Raw genomic sequence first — 21,082 nt, forward strand, 5'->3', positions numbered from 1 at the left:
GCTCGGCAAATGGTATAAGAGACAGTTGTTTTGCTGTTTAGAAAAAAGAAATCACCTTATATTTTCACCTCACGGGTATTAAAGGAAGTTTCGTGTATATTAAAGAGCTAAAATAAATAAATGAGACAGCCACAGTCCAATAAACTATGAAAGTGACTATCTCTGAGGTTTAGATGGGGAAAGAGATAATAATCCAAAAAGTAGTTGAGGAAATAACTAAGCTTTGACTGCATTAAAAAAGCTTCTGGGGCTTCCCTGGTGGTGCAGTGGTTGGGAGTCCACCTGCCGATTCAGGGGACACGGGTTCGTGTCCCGGTCCGGGAAGATCCCACATGCCGCGGAGCGGCTAGGCCCGTGAGCCATGGCCACTGAGCCTGCGCGTCTGGAGCCTGTGCTCCGCAACGGGAGAGGCCACAGCAGTGAGACGCCCGCGTAACGCAAAAAAAAAAAAAAAAAAAAAGCTTCTGTATATGGAAAAAAATCACAAAATTTAAAGACAACATCAGTGTTCTGTATTGCCATGTGTGTAAGAGATTCAAAACAATTTAGGAGCTTAGTGGTTAATTGGCAAAGTATGATTAAGAAACCCTTAAAATATTCAACTCTAATGGCAAGCAAAATATAAATTACATAAAAAGTACTAATTCTTGGTTATTGACGTTACTGCAGTTCAGCGAGGAGGAGATTTTTGAGTGCTGGAGATGGAATGGTAAGAGCCATTGTCCCATTCTCAGAGATCAAGAGCAATTGAAATTACTTTTACATTTAAGGAAGGGAGTGTACCAATAAGTACTAAGAACCTTGAAACAAACATACCCCTTTTCATATAAATTTAACTTCATGAAATATACTATGCACAAGACATAGACATTATGGACAATCTGAAACTGTTTCTCAAATTATAGAATATAACAGTAAACAAATTGAGTAGAACCTAATTGTCTACTATTAAGGAAATAATAAGAAAATGAAGTTTCTAGAATATAAAATAATATATATGGTATATCAATAAATATATATACATAATGGTAAATTGTGGCGTATTTAGTTATATCTGGATATTAAAATGACCTTTAACAGTGTTTTTGAGTGACACGAGTATCATCATGTTCACCGAAAAATACCAGGAAACAAAATTGCATGTAGAACATGATCTCCATTGAATATAAAGAATAAAGAGAAAAAAGATAGGAATAAAATACAGCAAAATATATTATATCTGAGTGGTGGGCTTACACATTTCTCAGGCTTATAATTTTCTGTTCTAAATTTTCTATAATGGGAGCATATTATGAATGATTAGAAAAATAATGAGATATGTAGGCGCAGACCGGCGTGTTCTTGGGATTAGAGAGCGGGACTTTCGGCTTGCGAGTGGGAACCTCTGAGTCGTGCACAGAGAAAGAACGATTTAATAATGGGTGATGTCGAGAAGGGCAAGAAGATTTTTGTTGAGAAGTGTGCCCAGTGCCATACTGTGGAAAAGGGAGGCAAGCACAAGACCAGGCCAAATCTCCGTGTTCTGTTTGGGCGAAAGACAGGACAGGCTGTCGGATTCTCTTACACAGATGCCAACAAAAACAAAGGCATCACCTCTGGGGAGAGGAGATGCTGATGGAGTATGTGGAGAATCCCAAGAAGTACATCCCTGGAACAAAAATGATCTTTGCTGGCATTAAGAAGAAGGGAGAAAGGGCAGACTTGATAGCTTATCTCAAAAAAGCTACTAATGAGTAATAGTTGGCCACTGCCTTATTTATTATGAAATGTCTCATGACTTTTTATGTGTACCATATTTAAATTGATCTCATACACTAGAATTCAGATCATGAATGGCTGATGTAATATTTCTGTCCTGATTTAAATAAGATTGGCTTGTGGCTAAATAAATATGGTCAGCTTTTTGAATTTTGATAGTAATTCTGGTTCAACAAGTACTATCACTGTTTTCCCTTTCTAAAGAGATGATTAAACTTGAATAAGGAATGTTAAACTTTTCAGGGATATGGTGAATGCCTTCTCAAACCCTATAGGAGATTGGTTTTATATTTAGATTTCTATAACTGGTTATATTAATATATTTAAATATTGAGAAGCTCCCTTCACTGTCTCATAGACCAGCAAGAGTCACCTGTGTTTCAAGTTGTGTTCATTCGCCCGTTAAGGCAAGGGCTGAAGATACACTGACAATGTCCACCTTCCCTTTTTGGTCTTAACTATGCCAATTTAATTAAAATTCTCCATCTAAAAAAAATAAAAGAAAAAAAGAAAAATAATGAAGTAAGAAGGAAAAATGGGAAGAATAAAATAAGATACAAAATCTTGGATAAGTGGCAAAAATCAGATTTTAGACTCCAACTGTGATTTTAGATAAATTAGTCTTTTTTAGTCTTTTTTATAAGATAGAATTAAAAGCTTAATAGGATTGATATGAAGAACAACAATAATGTAGGAGAGAATGCTTTGTAATTTATGAAACATTAAGAAAATGAAGATACAAAGTATTACAATGTTTGTATACATTATTTCCATTGAATGGTGTATAGTGCTTATTTCAAATAAATTACATATGTCATACATAATGGAATTGACTGGAAAACTTCGGTGTGGTCTTAGAATGTAGAATGCCAGAGGGAATATTTTTTATCTAACTTATAGAGTCCATTGTAGTTCCATGGCTGTGTGGAAATACTGTACAGGATTTCTGAAAATGATGACATGAAAAAATTTTAAGGACAGAAAAAAATGTATCATCTCCAGGTGAAATCTCTGTCTATAGTATGATAATAGTGAATTTAGAGGTGAAATTCTCAATTTCTTTTCATTTTTTCCCCTTATCTCTGCCAATTCAACCCTCTTATCATACCAAAGTGATTTGATTACTGTATTATATTTTGCACCTGTCATAGTCCCTGTAATCATTTCTAAACATCAAGGGGAAAAGTGGGACCTTTTTAAAAAACGTGGTGTCTCTTGGTCACCTTTTTACTTCCCAAGGCAGTAGTGGGCCATGTGTAGTAGAAATAATGAAATTGGAAGGTACTTCAGTTGAATAACTTAAGAAAATGGGGTGTCAAAATCTGAAAGAAAAGTTACATATAGAATGTAGTTCATTAAGAAAAAAATGTAAAAAACTATATGAAGCTTTCTGATAATGACTTAATACACAAAAATATAGATTGGTGAGATCTGTGGATATACCTCTATGGTAAGAATATAAATTACATTTTAGAGTACAGACATAGCCAATTAAGGGTTAGGATTTTATTTGTAGAGCCATACATATTCAGTGAGAGCTGTTACATTTGGTGATTATTCTAAAGATAAACTACCAGGGCATTATATCTCTGAAATCTATTCCTTTTTGCTCAGCTTTGTCACGTGTTAGGAATTCTGTCACTAGATGGTGATGTTGAGTTGCACAGTTTATATTCTTGGCTTTTTTTCTGGTGCATGTAATAGTAATTGCAGGTGTACCATAAACCCAGCTATGTATCCAGAGTTAAACTGAAAGTATAACTATGTAAATTAGGAAAATAATTTTAAGAGATACAGTACATTTTAAATATCATTTAAGTTGAAAGGTAAAAATCCTTTAAAGCTATTGCTTTACTTTAGACTTCGAGAGGTAGAAGGAATATAAATAGCAATCTAAACTTTTCATTGAAAGAGTGAGGTCTGAAGAGAGATTCAAAGGCATTAAAAAGAAGTATTTTTCAGTTTTTCCTTCTAGATGTGTTAGTTTATAAACTACAACTTTAATTTCATTCCTCTGTCAATATCTAGTGGTACTGAGGCTTTTTGCCATCTGATCTAAGGGATGTGTTACTCCTGGTACCTACATATTGTTTTAGTTGCTTATTGTTTTAGTTATATTAATTTTGCATCCCTTGCTAAGCATAATGGTTAAACTACACTGGTATTTCTTTAACTGGTACTTCTACATGAATTGAAGTAAAAGACTGTCTCTATGAGTAATTTGGCCATCTGAATAAGACTTGAAGATAAGAATATTATCACTATCCTACTTAACCTTACACTTGTAGATGTTTGTGTGTGTATGTGTATATATATATATTATATGCAGAAATGTGTGTTTGTATATATATATATGTCCATATATATGTACTCTATCTCTATTAATTTCTATCTTTATTTTTATCTCTATATGAATCTCCCTGTCCCAGTCAAGGAAATCTTGCAGTTTGACAGCATTTGAAGTTTGGAGATCCATTTGCTTTTTAGACATATCTGTTAGAATTACAGTTTTATGCACAACTTTCAATGAAATTCTTTTATGATGGTAAAAAAAGATGAGGGGGAAGAGAAGGCAACCTAAATATTTATGAATAGTGAATTGAATAAGTAGTTTAGAAAACAAATCTAAGGCATGAGAAAATTTGAAGTGGTGTTGAAGAGAAGTATAAAATAAGTAAAATGAGAAATTATTAAAATATTTCTAATGAAATCAGCAGGTTGTTTAATGGTATGAAAAGTAAACACAAACTGTTTAAAATCCTGAATATGTTATATAATGATCAGTGATTACATATTCAATATTAGTAACATATTTTTGTTTTCAAAGTTTACAAAAATAAAGGTAATTATAAATGCCCATGTGTGTGTATGTGTGTGTTTTAACTACATGCAAAGTTTGACCTGTGAAATTGGATGCAGAAGCAATGTGTAAGCTTTCTATTTCAATCATATTTCTTGATCCTATAATAATTATACTTCTCCAAGTTTTTTTTTTCGCTAAATGGATCAGCAGGAATCTCTGGAAGACACACCCCACCCTCCGCCCCCAGTAAGCAGGTTACAAGAGTATCCTCTTTTCTTCCATGCAGAGGAGAATATCTTGTCTTTATCACTTCTGTTAGAGAGAGGCACACACTCTATTATGCACATAAGCACATGTGTCTATGGTTTCTGTCACCTAACATGGAAAGAGGGCAACCAGGCTGAATATCGTCAAATTTTATAAAATATAAAGACAAAAGCACACCATCACTTTTTCTAGATAATGATGTGATGGAACTACTTTAATAACACTATTGAAATGCAGCTTAGAAAAGGTAGGTTAAGCATTAGGAAAATGATTAATTATGTAAAAATATATGTAATTAATTGCATTTGATTATATATTCCGTGTAATTAAGTTAATGTAATTTGTGTACTACGAATACATATGTATACACACAGTTTACACATATGTGTGCAAATGTGCACACGTGTATGCACACACACATACATTTGGTATTATCTGTTTACTGCATAACTTACGAATGTTACTTTCATTCATGTCAGGGATGAGTGAAAGCAAGATTTGTCATTCAGTTTCAAATGGGCCAAAGATAATTTAATTTTTTCACCATTCATGGGAAGTAGAAGAAAAGTTCTATATTAATTTTCACTAATGTTTAATAAAACCAAATATATACCTAATACTTGTGGATTATTTATGGATTTGGTAGCAATTGGCATATATGAATTAGGAGCTATGTTAATTTACTGTTTTCCTCTACTTTGAACTTTTTTTTTTTAAATTAAGTTATTTATTTATTTTTGGCTGTGTTGGGTCTTCGTTTCTGTGTGAGGGCTTTCTCCAGTTGCGGTGAGCGGGGGCCTCTCCCGTTGCGGAGCACAGGCTCCAGACGCGCAGGCTCAGTAGTTGTGGCACACGGGCTTAGTTGTTCTGCGGCATGTGGGATCTTCCCAGACCAGGGCTCGAACCCGTGTCTCCTGCATTGGCAGGCAGACTCCCAACCACTGTGCCACCAGGGAAGCCCTCTACTTTGAACTTTAATTAGAACTTGAGTGTGAGAAATGATTGCATACTTGCTAATTATAAATTTTGGGAAACAGCACAAGTAAATCCGGCATGACTTGATACAGTTATATACTTATAAAATGCATTATCATATTCATTAATCTGAGCATTGGTTCTTTCAACCTGGTGCCCACTGTGTAACTAGACAATATTTTCTTAAAAGAAATATTTACAGAAAAAAATCAAATTAATATTGTAACTGCTATTTTATGACAACTTGATACATTTAGAATGATAAAACCAAAACAGAAAATATGTATTATTATATTAGAAGTTACTATTTAAAGCAACAACATTAGCAACAACATAAATAAATAGTACTTAACTAAGGTAAAAAAAAAATTGCATTTTTCCCTTCGTAGCAAAAGATTGTGGGTTAAAGACTACAGAGAAAGGATACAGCTTTTGTTTTGCTACCAAAGAAAAGTACAGAGCTGTCTTACTCTAGAATGCTTATCATTTTAGATACAGACTTTGAATGAGCAGCTAATAGCTAAAATTATTTAGGAGATAAAAATTGGTACTGTGAGGATTAGCTTTAATTTTAAGTATCCATAATTGAAGTGCCCCATTATGATTTTAATGTTATGATAATCTTGTTAACAAGCTGTTGTGTATATACTATCATATTTTAATGTAGTTACAAAGCTTAAGTAAACCATAAAGTAAATTGCTTTTTGAATCAGGCTTTTACAAGTGGAAAATTAGTGGTTTACATGTTTTGAATATGTATTTTGTAATTATATTTGGCATTTTCTACAATTTAAGAAGAATAATAGAATGGGTTTATAGATAATTCATTATTGTTTATAAGTACATTGGTATATTTTGTTATTGCTCATTCTAATTAATTTAGGTTCATTCCACATATAACACAATAGCTGATTCTATTTTTTTCTGTAATAGTCTTCTCTTCTAGAAGATATACATTGCAGTTTAGTTTTTCTATTTACCATTTCTCATATATCAGCACACTACATTTAAAAGAAGATTTTTACCCTTTCTTATCTATTATTTCTACAGGTTATTGTGATGTATACTGAATTCTATCCATCGAGAGTGTTTGTGTTTACTCTATTTTTTGGGAAGAAAACATGTGTCCCATTCTGACAATTGGTGAAGATAGCTAACTGGTTAGATTTACTTTTTCTGAATTTGTTGCTTAAATAAACAGAACATGGTAATTTGATAGTCTAAAGCAGAAGTAAGCAAGCAGTTTATGTAGAAGTCTGGATAGTATCTTCAGCTTTCTGGGTCATATGGTCTCTAATTGGAACTATTCAGTTGTGCTGGTATAGTGCAAATGCACCCACATAGACAATATGTCATCCAACGGGTGTGGCTGCATTGTTGTGGCTGTGTTCTAATGAAATTTTATTTATGGAAATTGGCAGCCAGCTGGATTTGTCCCATGGGTCATAGTTCACTGACCCCTCGTTAAGAGCAAACTTGACATAAACCAATTAAAATAAATTTCAAGGAGTTGTTTGGTACATATATTATGAATTTGTGATTTTCTCTGATTAATAGTAAAAATACTATGAAGCTCTTCCACTGTTATTAATAAGTGTGACTTAGAACATTTACTGAGGTGTCATATCTCCTAGTTTCTGGGCTGTTCCTTGAAATTGAATAAGTTACATTTCCTAGATTACTCATGCAAGTGAACAGACATGATTAAGAATTAAATCGTCAGTTGCAATTGTAAAGTCACCAGTATGCAGGCAACTTGAGGTATCCATGTCAATGCCACTGAATCAGTTAGCATTAATCTGTTATGCTTGTGGTTGAAGAACCATGTACATTATGAAACAGTATAATGTTACTCTTTGGTTTGACACTAGTTAACCACAATGAGGTACCTATGAAAATTCAACGTTGTGATATTATACTTTATCAATTATTTTTATAAATGGATGAAGAATCATGGCATCTACTAAAGTACATACATGATAGCTATATTTATTGGAAAATATTCATTGTGATGTGTTTTTTGTCTATTTAACTCCTTTATAAAGTTTTGTACCCATGAGACTCTCTGAGGAATTGCCTCTATTTTAAAATTTAATCAGTCAATATTTACTTAATAAATCAGTTAATCATGAATAAATATTTTTCTTCTAGTGCACAAAGAAGTTTTTTCTAGGATTCAATGAGAGGCCATATGGGATACTCTGTACTCTTTAAAAAAATGCTCCTGATGTTTAAATTTCAACCTTCCTAATATCTTCCAAGAAACCTCCTAAGATATTTAGTTAATTTAGTACATGTCCTAACTTTTAGCCCTATAGTTCTCTCCCATTTTAAGGGCCATTACTTTGGCTGGCAAATAGAAGAAATAATAGTAGTCATTTTATTTAGAAGTCTTCCATAACATCAACTTCCATCAAGTTTTAGTGGAAATGGGTATCTGTCGTTGGGCGTCATAGGTGATACTTTTAGTCGATATCTGTGCTGTGTTTACAAACCAGTTATCCTGCCAGTATCTCCCTCTATCTTTGAGGAAAGTTTAGAGCAATCTTTCTTTTTTTTTTTTAGATAGGTAAGAAAAATGATTTACAATAAGGTTAAATTACTTACTGGTATTATATTTGTCATTGTCATATTTTTCCTTCATATTTCATTTCTTCCTTCATCCCCTTAGATGTTGCTTATAATTTCATATTCTGTAAGGAATATTGCTTGAGACATTTCTCACCCAGGGCTAAGAACTGTGTTGAAATTTAAACAGTTTGGATGAAAAAGCTGTTTGAGGAATCAGATTTTTTCTTTTTAATAGTGAAACAAGGTTAAGAAATTTTTTCTTTGTAAAGAAATAAATTACTAGTTTTGACATATAATTATAGTTAAATGATTGCATATGAGTAAAATATATTAAATAATTAAAAAGCATTGGGTAGCAAGTTTGAGCCAGTTAGAACCATTAATTGAAGCCTGAGAATCATTGCTTAGGTTCGGTCATTCCATTAAAATGAAAGTCTATTTTTATTTGGTAGTAATACAAGACTTGTCTTGCAATTCATATTTCTTCAGGATTATTCTGCTCACTTGAAATTTTTATAGAATTGATTGTTTTTTCAGCACTTCCACCAAAATATTTACCTGCTTTTAAGGGTCATGACAAATATTTTTGTCACATATATTTCTATAGATGATATAGTTATTCCAGAAAGATATCTTGACTGTATCAATACTAATACATACTATTTGCAATCTATAAATATATGAGCAAGCTTAAGATTATCTAAACATGCTAAATTATTGTATGCCTCTTATTATTTATTATTTTTATCTGCTTATATGTAACAATAAATACATTTTATATATGATGTTGCATAGAAGTATATTTACACAAATTTCCAAACAGTCTATTTAGGATATGAATAAATTCCTTAACTAAGTTTTATATTTTATATCCTCATAAGTATGTAACATGGTAGATTATTTGGACTTTATATAATTGAATATTACTCAGCCATAAAAGAATGTAATAATGCCATTTGCAGCAACATGGATAGACCTAGAGATTATCATCCTAAGTGAAGTAAGCCAGACGGGGAAAGACAAATATCATATGATATTGCTTATATGTGGAATCTAAAAGGAAAAAAAAGACACAAATGAACTTATTTCCAAAACAGAAAGAGACTCACAGACATAGAAAACAAACTTATGGATACCAAAGGGGAAAGGGAGGTGGTGGGAGGGATAAATTAGGAATCTGGAATTAACATATACACAGTCCTATGTATAAAATAGATAACCAACAAGGACCTACTGTATAGCACAGGAAACTATCAATATAGTCAATATTTTGTAATAACCTATAAGGGAAAAGAATCTAAAAACGATTTATATATATATATATATATATATATATATATATATATAACTGAATTGCTGTGCTGTACACTGGAAACTTACATGATATAGTAACTCAACTATACTTCAATAAAAAAAATTTTTAATAAATAAAAAGATCATGGATGCATACATCATTATTTTAAATAACAAAAAAGAAAAAAAGACCCAAATAAAAAGATCTATCTGACAAGATTCAGAACAAAGCAAGAATGTCCACTCTTAACACTCCTTTTTAATACCATATTGGAAGTCCTAACTAATGCATAAAACGAGAAAAGGAAATAAAAGGTATACAGATTGAGAAGGTAGAAATAAAACTCTATTTGTTCACAGATGACATGATTGTCTATGTGGAAAAGCTGAAAAATATTGACAAAAAACCCTCCCGGAATACTGACAAAAAAACCTCCTGGTATATAATAAGCATTATATCAAGGTTGCAAGATACATGGTTAATAAACAAAAATCAATTGTTTTTCTCATACCAACAATGAGCAATTGGAATGTGAAATTCAAAACACATTATGATTTACATTAGCAACCCCCAAAATGAAATACTTAGGTATAAATCTAACAAAATATATGTAAGATCTATATGAAGAAAACTATTAAACTCCAATGGACAAAATCAAAGAAAAACTAAATAAATGGAGAGATTCCATGTTCCTTGATAGGAAGTCTCAGTTTTCTTAAGATATCAGTTCTACAAAAAAAAAAAAAAAAAAAAAAAAAAAAAAAAAAAGATATCAGTTCTTCCCAAGTTGATCTTTAGCTTCAATACAATCCTAGTCAAAATCCTAGCAAGTTATTTTGTGGATATTGACAAACTGTTTCTAAAGTTTATGCAGAGAGGTAAAAGATCCAGAATAGCTAGTACAATATTGAAGGAGAAGAACAAAGTCAGAGAATTTACACTACCCAATTTTAAGACATTCTAGCTACAATATTGTGGTGTAGTATTGGCTATAGAGCAGACAGATAAATGGAACAGAATAGGTAGCCCAGAAACAGACCCATACAAATATAGTCAACTCATCTTTGACCAAGGATCAAAGGCAATATGATGGATATCGGATAGTCTTTTCAATAAATGGGGCTGGAACAACTGGACATCCACGTGCATAAAAATGAATATAAACACAGACCTTACAGCCTTCACAAAAATTAAATCAAAGTGGATCATAGACTTAAATGTAGAATGCAAAAGTAGAAAATTCCCAGAACATAGGAGAAAGCATAGATGATCTTGAGTCACTGATAACTTTTAAATCCAATACCAAGGCATGATCTGTGAAAGAAAGGTTGATAATCTGGACCTCATTAAAATTAAAAATTTTCTCTGCAAAGACACTGCCAACAGAATAAGAAGACAAGTCACATACTGGGAAAATATTTTCAAAATACATATTTGATAAAGGACTTTTACTCAAAATATACAATGAACTCTTAAAACTCAATGATAATAAAACAAGCAACCTGATTAAAAAATGGGCAAAAGATCTGAACATTTTAGTGACCCTAAAGTACACTATGGACTTTGGGTGATCAAGACGTGTCAATGTTGATTTATCAATTGTAAAAGATTATGGCCAGAAAATAAAATCTCTACGATTTTAATATTTTCAAAGTTGATTTCTATCTCAGCATATGGTTTATGCCTAGTGAATATTTCATGTTGACTTGACAAGAAGGTTTATTCTGCAATTGTTGGGTGTAGTGTCCTATAAATGTCACTTAGAGACAGTTGATAGTGTTATCTAGATCTTCAGTATCCTTACTGATTTTTATTTATTTAAAGATTTATTTTTTTCTGAGAGAGGGTTGTTAAACTCTTCAAGTATGATTTGAGATTTGTCAGTTTTCTTCTTTTGTTTCTAACAGTTTTTATTTCATGCCCCATTCCCTCTTCCCTTTTTTTTTTTCTGGTTGCCTTTTAGAACTTTAGTCTCTATAAGCCTCCCACACAGCACTAGAATTCTGCATATATCCAGCAGGGAGACAGACGTGTTTGTCCTCTTAATGTTCCACTTACAGCACCCCTTCCCTTGTGCCAATGATCACTAAAAGTTTTGGTAATTTCTCCTCACCTTATCTTGAGAACATTCTCCCTTCTCAAGAACTTCAGTTTGTGTAATTTTCCTTGCTTTTTCAGATCTCTGATGCCTCTGAAAATGTTTGTGGTTTATTCAGCTTTTTCTAGTTTTTGGCAATTAGAGCATCGATTGACCTACTGTGACCTACTACATTCTGTATAGAAGTTGAAGTCCCTCTCTGTCTACCTTAACACATTGTGTTGGTTATTAAATTTATGTACTGGTTGAATATAAGCAATTACATGTCATTATAACTTTAGAGAAAAACAAATGTTGTTTTTCTTTTGTTTGTTTTATTCATTTCAAGCAGAATATTTTTTCTTTTAATTAAAAACATTTTCTTTTATATTGGCGTACAGTTGATTTACAATGTTATGTTAGTTTCAGGCGTACGGCAAAGTGATTCAGTTATACATATACATATTATCTATTCTTTTTCAGATTCTTTTCCCATTTAGGATATTACAGAATATCCTTATCCTAAAATAATATCCTAATAATAGTAGAGTTCCCTGTGCCATACAGTAGGTCCTTGTTGATTATCTATTTTATATTTTGTAGTGTGTACATGTCAACTCCAAATTTCTAATTTATCCCTTCCCCACCCCCACCTTTCCCCTTTGGTAAGCATAAGTTTGTTTCTGAAGTCTGTGAGACTGTTTCTGTTTTGTAGATAAATTCACTTGTATCCTTTTTTTAAAATTCCACATATAAGGGATATCATATGATATTTGTCTTTCTCTGTCTGACTTACTTCACTTAGTATGATAATCTCTAGGTCCATCCATGTTGCTATAAATGGCATTATTTCATTCTTTTTTATGGCTGAGTAATATTCCATTGTGTATATATACATATGTATATATACACATATATATGTATATACATATATCTTATATGTATATCTTTTTTAACATCTTTATTGGAGTATAATAGCTTTACAATGTTGTGTTAGTTTCTGCTGTATAACAAAGTGAATCAGCTATATGTATACATATATCCCCATAGCCCTCTTGTGTCTCCTTCCCTCAAGCAGAATATTTAATCCACTTTTTTTTTCCTATTCTCTCTAAAATATTTTTCCTCTTGGGTCCTGTTCTCACTTTGCATTCATGCCTTTAGTGATCGCACCTCCTTATTTTGCCTTTATTCATAGTCTGTGTGTTAGTTATTGTCTCTTAAATCTGTATTATCTGCCACATCACTTTCTTGAACCCCAGACCCAAAGCTCTAAATGCTTATTTGACATTTCCATGTTTGTCATGCAAAACTCAGCTTCCTTAAACCAAAATTAATTTGCTTTACCTTTCAATTGGTCAGTCTTCTATCCTTCCAGAGTTTTAATTTTGGCTCTGTCCCTTGGACTGACTGTAATTTTTAGTAAGATTCTTAACGTCTATGAGCCTCATTTTTCAAAACATTTTTAATTTATATTTCATTTAATGAATCAAAATAGAGCCCCAGGTCATTGCTTGTTTTAACAGAATATTTTAGCAAGTGTCAAGTTAGTGTTTATTTTTTCAAAACCAAAATAATATACATGCAGGTTATCCCAAATATAAATGGAGTATTTCACTACTTTGATAAGAATTAGTTATTAACTGGTCTTGTCAACTCAGTTCAGTGCTCAAAAGTGTAGGTTTACAAATCCTAAGAGACAAAGCTTAATTGTTTGTTTTTTACGGTACGCGGGCCTCTCACCGTTGCGGTCCCTCCCGCCGCGGAGCACAGGCTCCGGAAGTGTAGGCCCATCGGCCATGGCTTACGGGCCCAGCCGCTCCGCCGCATGTGGAATCCTCCTGGACCGGGCCACGAACCCGCGTCCCCTGCATTGGCAGGTGGACTCTCAACCACTGCGCCACCAGGGAAGCCTGCTTAATTGGTTTTAATAGGGCTTTTTATATGACCACTTAAGCACTTACTTTTCCTAAAGTGACTGTTTTTACAACTAGAATATGCAACCTGTTATCTTCTAATTTCTTTAATTCCCTCTTCTTTATTCAGGAGAGAGTTCTGTATCACTGAGTATGCTACACCTGGGTGAACACAATCAAATGCCATAGACTTTGGTCTAGGAAGAGAAATATCAATGAGATTCTGTAGGGATAGATAATGTCAAAGACACGTTGTAGGATGTGTCTAATTAAGGTTTTATGAAATAAATGCATTTATTTATTTTTCTTAATGAATTTTTGTAACATGTTAAAATCCTCTGAAATAGTGAGTTTTGGGACAGAGCTTTAGGACATGATACTGTAGGATGTAATTTGCAAAATTATATTTAGTTCCTTTTTATTTTTCGTTACTATTATATTCACAAGTGCCTGTTCCTGAAGAAATTCTATGTGTGCTTTTATATAAAATAAAGTTTTTTGGTATCCTTATAATCTGATCCTCAGTAAGTGCTGATAGTACTTAAGAAACAGGTGGTATTTATATAGAGCTCCAAATTAGATGTTATATACCATTATATGCACCCCTTCCCCCCCAAAGGTGTCTGCATTAAATGAGAATTATGGTTAAGAAAAAAAACATTTAGCCTATTAACAAGTTTGTTTTTTCTCTAAATGGAATGTGATAAGACTTTTCATTATTCACTAGAAATAACATTTTATTGCTGTTAGCACAACTGTTCATAAAGCTACTCCAGCTTAAAAACCTTTTAAATGAATTTTTTACTTCAGTGACAAAATTCTCTTTAAAAGTGGTCTTAGCATGTGGAATCCAGGGAGAGATGGAGTGGACTTATCAAGCATTTTCTAAAGATCGTTTTTAATTCTTCTATGAAGATATTAGCACTTTCATAAAAGTTATTTATTTTGACAAAATTAATCATGGAACACATAATATATAAGCATCACTGAATATAACCCTAAATGATAGTCTCCAGATATAAATTTCAAGACTACTTTGTATACAAGGAGACTTTGCTTTTTAGCCTTATTTTAGTTAATAATTGAAAGGAAAAAAACAACAACTTTGTAATCTTTGAATAGTAAGATATATGGTGTTACTCATTTAAAACATTTGGAGAAGACATTTTTTTTCAGAATGCGTCTTATCTCTCTATCTGTGTAGTCGCATTTTATAGATACTTGGATATAAGTATGTGTGCCCATATTTCCATTGTCAAAAAATACATTCAATCATATTATTAGGAGCATTTGCCATTACAAGTAGTTCTAACACACCTTTTGATTAATATCTTTAAATTTTTTTGTCATTATTTTTATCCCTCATATAAAATAATAATTCAGAAATCCTTATGTTGTATATAAAGGAAGAGCATGAAACAAGATTATTATACTAACTCAGTGATATAAAGAAGAGTATTTCCTGTAGGGTAGTCCAATTACAAAATAGTTAAACAGTAACAAAACAAAATAAAGTGTTTTTTCTATTTGTTTCAGTAAGTTTAGCACAGCAGGAATTGTAGCATTCCTCCTGGCTGGTGTGTCAAATCTGCAGTTTGAAACATAACTGCAAATAGATATTTTAAAGACATTGTATATAAGCTAATAACCTTAGCCATATAAATGAGATAATTATACAGCATTTAATATATTTAATTTGCTTTTATTGTAATAATCTCATACCTTCGGTTTGAGAAAATAATGTGTTTATTTGAAAAGAATAATAAACTAGTATGTTGAAGACATGTAAGAACAAAACTTTGAATCATTTAAACACTGCTTTTGCCCGTATCAAGTTTTTTGCAGATGTCTTTTTACTTTACTATATCTTGATAAGCCAGTTCAGTTTAGTTTGAGAAAAAAAATGTTACTGGTGGGGTAAATCAAACAACAACAACCATAAGGAAAAAAAAAAAGAAAAACTGATATAGGATCCTATAGAATTTTTGAAGAAAAAACCTGAAGCCATTTCAGGGCCATACCTTGGACTATAGCCTGAGAGGGATAAATATGTTCATTATATAGATTTGTGGACATGTAAAACATATATTTTTTAATGGTAAAAGTTCTAGATTTCAGAAAGATCAGTCAAGGCATGAAGGATAAGTAAGACGGCTCTGACGTCTGCACTAAAGAGAATAAGGTCCCTAAATTCAGGATCTCACATAGTGAGTCTTGCAAAGATTAAGCTGGGAGTCTTGGTAACAGAAATATCTGAGGAATGTATCTGGGACACCCAAAAAGCAACAAATGGTACTTTGAGTAGTAGAAATTGCTTCTGACTCAGTGGTTTCTTGTATATTTCTTCAAGTTCAAAGTTCTTACTGGAGCATGGATGGCCCTGAACCTGTGTGAGAATGTGCTTAGTGGTTCCTGGTAGCATGGCACGTTGTATGTAAATGTGGAGACTGTAAAATGAGTTTAGACAGAAACTTTTAGTCTTGCCCTCTGACATTTAAGCAGTTTCTTATTTAGGCAGAAGAAAGATTTGTCTTAATTAAGGCTTATGTTCATAATTAAATAGTTTTAAAAACCTGAAAGAATTCACTAAGAGCCAACTGTCAGAATTGTGCTGTATCTAACTACAAATTTATCTGGAAGGCGTTTCACTGCCAACCTTTTGGAATAAGTAATCTAAACAGTGTGACTCCATGTCTCTACCTTTCAGTCATACCTCTACCCACTACAATCCGGCTTCTTTGCATCTCTTTTTCTATTAAGCATAGTGCCCTTTCTTTACAAAGTAAAAGCTCAACTCACATACTGATATATTTTACTTTGACTTATTTTATTATTTGTATCCTGCTTACTTCTAAAATAAATTAAAAGAGGATCTGTTTGCATGAAGATAAGACACTACTATTCAAATAATAAAATAAATCATGTTTAACATTTATTGCAAAGTAGTAAACAATTAAGAAAGGCATAAGAAATTTTAAAAAAATGTTAGGCAGTGAAAAGTCAATATACATGACTGAAAATTTGATTAGAGAGGGAGGAGGCAAACCATAAAAAGTTTCACAGAACACAGGAGTTTGCCATTCTCTATGCCCTTTGCTTCCTCTCAGTCTTCAGTTCTCTCTGAAGAACTGAAATCTTACCTTCTTAGAGACACCTTCCTTGGCTGCTATCTAAACATAACCCAAGTTACATCATCAACGTTTCTTATTCATCTTTCCTAATTTATGTTTCTCCTGAGAATTCACAGCTATCTAATATACTGTCTATATTACTTGTTTATATTTAATGTAACTCCCTCAATAGAATAAAGCTGTGTGAAGGCAGGAAGTTTTGTGTGTTTGTTCAATGTACATCCCTACCATTTAGAATTGTTCCTGGGGCATGACAAATGTTCACTATGTATCTGTTGAATGAACAATGAAGGAATTAATAATTATATTTGACATACATGCCCAAAGATAAGGACAGAGATGGGTTTTAGTGTGGAGATCTGAGAATGCAGGACATAAAGATGATAAGTATGGAGATATAATTGAAGCCATGGAAATGAGTGTAGAATGAGACAAAAGACCACAGTAGAATCTTGAAGAACTCCAGTATTAACAATTATTTAGGAAAGGAATGGGAAAACACAAATGAAAACAAAGGAGACTGGGGAATGACCAAAAAAGCAAGGGGAAAATATACTATTTTTAAAGTTGAAAGAAAGAGAGTGCTTTAACAGGGAGAGAGTAGACAACTTTATTGAATGCTTCTGAAAGACTAAGTAAGAGGAGATCTGAAAACGTATTCTCTGGAGTGAATGGCGTGGACATACTTAGTAACATGAGTGTATCCATGGAGAAGTAGGAGCAGAAAGTAGACCGGAATAGACTGTGGAATGAATGAATAAATAAGTAGACAGGAAGAAAATGGGGATGGTCAGTATAGACAACAAACTTCTTTCTACTTTTTGGCTGTTCATAGGAGGAAGGAGATGTAGGATTCAGAGAAGAATGTTATTACATTGGAGTGACTAAAAATAATTAGATGCTAATAAGGAGGTTCTAGGAGATGAAAGGAGAAGAGGTGAAAATTGAAAGCATGTGACTTTAGAGACAGTAGAAGGAGATGGAATCCATTTACATTTGTGGGGATTCGCCTTTGATAGGAAGAGGACCAGAAATACAGTTATGATAAGGGGCAGAAGAAAATATCATATCAATACAAGCAGGTTTAGAGAATTGGTGACAGCTCTGTTAGGGAGCGCCAACTAAAGGCTTTTGTCACAAAAATAGAAAGGAAGGTTATCATGCTGAGGGTAAAGGAATGGAACAGAAATGGCTTGGCAGTGAGGAGGAAAGATGAAAGTTTTCCATAGTTGTTCTGGAGAATGGAAGAATGAGAAGTTGACCAAAGAAATAGGTCCCGTTTCTGTGGAGTCTTGAGAGCTCAGATAATTGGTGACACTGGCTATATTATGTTGCTGGTTTTCTGCATGTATATATGGTTTTCTCTGTGGGCATGGAAGTTTTCATTCAGAATATGAATTTTCTAAGAAAGGCATAATGGAAGAACTGGGAAACAAGGGGATAGGCATCTTTATAGAAGGTTCTTTAAAATCATTAAAATGGAGTTTAAGTAAAAAAAGGGAGGAACTAAAATAAAGAAAAAATGAAGGACTCAATCATAATAGCTGTAATTTATTGCTTACTTACCTTATGCCAGGAACTTTTCTAAATACTTTACATATGATTACTCACTTAATTCTTGTGACAATACAATGAGGTGGGTATTATTATTACTTAAAATTCAAGGTATTATTCTTACATTAATTTCACAGTTAAGAGAACCATGCCTAAGGTTACACAGATAATGAATAACAAATCAGGGACTTGAACCATTTGGTAGTCTAGTTCTGCGTGTCTTCACTTTATCTATTTTTTCAACACAGAGTATAGCAGAGATCTTGAAGAACATAAAGACCAGTAGTAACTGGGAAACTGAGCAAGCAGAATGGGAGGCTAAGAGATTCATGTTGGAATTGTGGGATTTTGAATTAGTAAATTCAGAGAGAATACACTTTAAAGTGACAACAAGGTTCTAGTTTTGGCATGTGAACTTATATTTTTTCCTGCTCTCCTCCAATGGAACAATTCAACACTGCAGGTATAAAATACTTTAGTCACACTTACTGTAGATTATGTTTTTTATATATCATTTTTGAAACATAGGAGTGTTATTGAGTCATTGAGACCCTAGTAATTTGTTATGGATTTTTAAGAAACTGGATTAAAGTATTCCCAGTGAAAACTCCATGGGAGAGCATCTTGAGGTAATAATCTCAAGAAATGGATCAGACAGAGATAAAGACCAAAAATCACAGAGTAGCAATACATGTTTATTTCACGTTATGATGGATCACATAGTTTGTACTTCACCTTTGTTATTTCAGATAACTAGCATGGACTTTCAGAAGGTAATTTTTTTCTTCAGGATGAGAACTTATTCATGCAGGTATAAATTTGCCTCTAGAAGTTACTGTCATATACTCAGTAATTTCCATGAAAATTTGCTTATTGATCACACAAATCAGGGTCACATTTTATTGTAAGGCTAGGATAATCATTTGTGATTCCTAAGAAATACTGAAGTTACTCAAATATACAAACTTCCTGGAAACCTTATTTCAGTTGACATAATGTGCCCGACTAATCATTATATAAATCCTCTATGCCTCAATGTTGCTTTCCATGGGTGAGGGGAGGTGTACCACTGAGGTAAAGTACGTGGGTTTCCAGGCTCACCTTGAATGGATATCAAGCTTGGCATGTATGAGGACTCTGAAGAAAGCAACGTGGATGGAGTTTGGTGGAGGAAGATGAGTTCTACGACCCATTGGCTATTGAAAGGAGTATGAATTTTATTCTAAAAATCAGAAGAAGGTAGTGGGCACTTACAATCTCCACCCTTTTTAATAGAAAATTAACATTCAAGAAGCTTCAGTAATTTGCAGATGAGAACTCTGTTAAGTGACAAAGCTATAACTTATACTCTTGTCTGCTTGACACCAAAATCTGTTTCTTTTCAATACCACCTTTAGTTCCTGGTACAAGGAAGATTATTCAGCATAGGTTTTGGAACATATCCAGACTAGGTGACATAGTAGATAAAACTTCAGGCACTGAAGTGAATATATCTTAAGTATCGATACTTTTGATGTGTTTAATATAATATTATAACAATAACATAAACATTTAATATCTTACTGTTTTTCAACACTATGCTAAATACTTTACATGGATCATCTTGTTTCTCCCTAATAATAATCCCATGAGGTAGGTACTATTATTATACCCATTTTATGTATGAAGATACTGCGATTCAAGTGGGTCAGGAAACTTGCCCGTGGTCATACACTGAATAGGTGGTAACTTCATAATAGCAAAAACTATTTCACTATTTATTGGGTTATTATGGAGAATTCTGTTAAACCATGGTTTATTAGCTTAGTTTGTGGTTAGCCTATGTGTGGTTAGTTCTTATAAAAATAAAATAAAATAAAATAATATCCAATAATTCCTATTCTCACTGATCTTTTCCAAAATATTACAGAGAGAATATCCAGAGATCTAAATTAGGAGAATAACTCTGGAGAAACAGATGTCAGAGGAGATGACTCTAAATGTAGGTTAGGACAATGTCATTATGGGGAATATGGCCAAATAGGATTTTGAGAATATTTGTTCAGTTATTCAACAAATATTGTAAACCTACTCTGTGCCAGGTACTTTGGGGAAAAGAAAGATTGGTGTGTAGGAGCCAACTAAGCTTAATACATTTCTGTCTGTGATTTAACTTTTCTGCAGAACTTGTCAGAACCTAATAGTCCCTGAAGTTAGGCTGACAGGAATCTATGGTACGCCAAACAAAGGACTTTCTAGTAACTATTGACCTTGCGTTGCATATATACGGAAAATATTACTCAGCAAAAGCTTATCATAAATATTAAGATGGAGTTATATCTCTAGGTACAGTTTGATTGTATCAAAAGCAAAAATAGATTTTAAAATAGACTTACTGAACTCTGAAGAATTCATATCTGAATTTTCTATCTGAAAAATGACAAAACAGTGCCGGTCTCATGATGCTTAGTTTAGCACAGACACATAAATGTTAGCTAATCTAAACAGTGTGCTCAGCCAATTTGTTGCTGTCCTGGAGTGGTATTCAGCCTGCTTAGTGTTATGAAAGAAGGGGCGAACTGGAGAATCTGCCCTTTGCCTCTGGGTTGTTAAGCCATCCAAAGCTTGGGGTGCATGGCTTTTAAAATGCACATCTCTAATTCAGAATTTCTTGTGGTATCACACAGTTATGCTCTTCCACTTTAGTGTATACTCTCTGCAGTATTTTATGTTGAAAAAGAAAAAGTAGAAATGTAA

General features: G+C 33.0%; 1 protein-coding gene and 1 pseudogene across 2 annotated transcripts in view; both read left to right on the plus strand.

Annotated features, from left to right (window-relative positions):
* DPYD (dihydropyrimidine dehydrogenase) overlaps positions 1 to 21,082 on the plus strand; it is an 810,282-nt gene that overhangs the window by 116,552 nt on the left and 672,648 nt on the right. The window lies entirely within an intron of this gene.
* Positions 1,418 to 1,785, plus strand: LOC132516065 (cytochrome c-like; annotated as a pseudogene).

Source organism: Lagenorhynchus albirostris, chromosome 2, assembly GCF_949774975.1.
Source record: "Lagenorhynchus albirostris chromosome 2, mLagAlb1.1, whole genome shotgun sequence".
Taxonomy (NCBI): Eukaryota; Metazoa; Chordata; class Mammalia; order Artiodactyla; family Delphinidae; genus Lagenorhynchus; species Lagenorhynchus albirostris.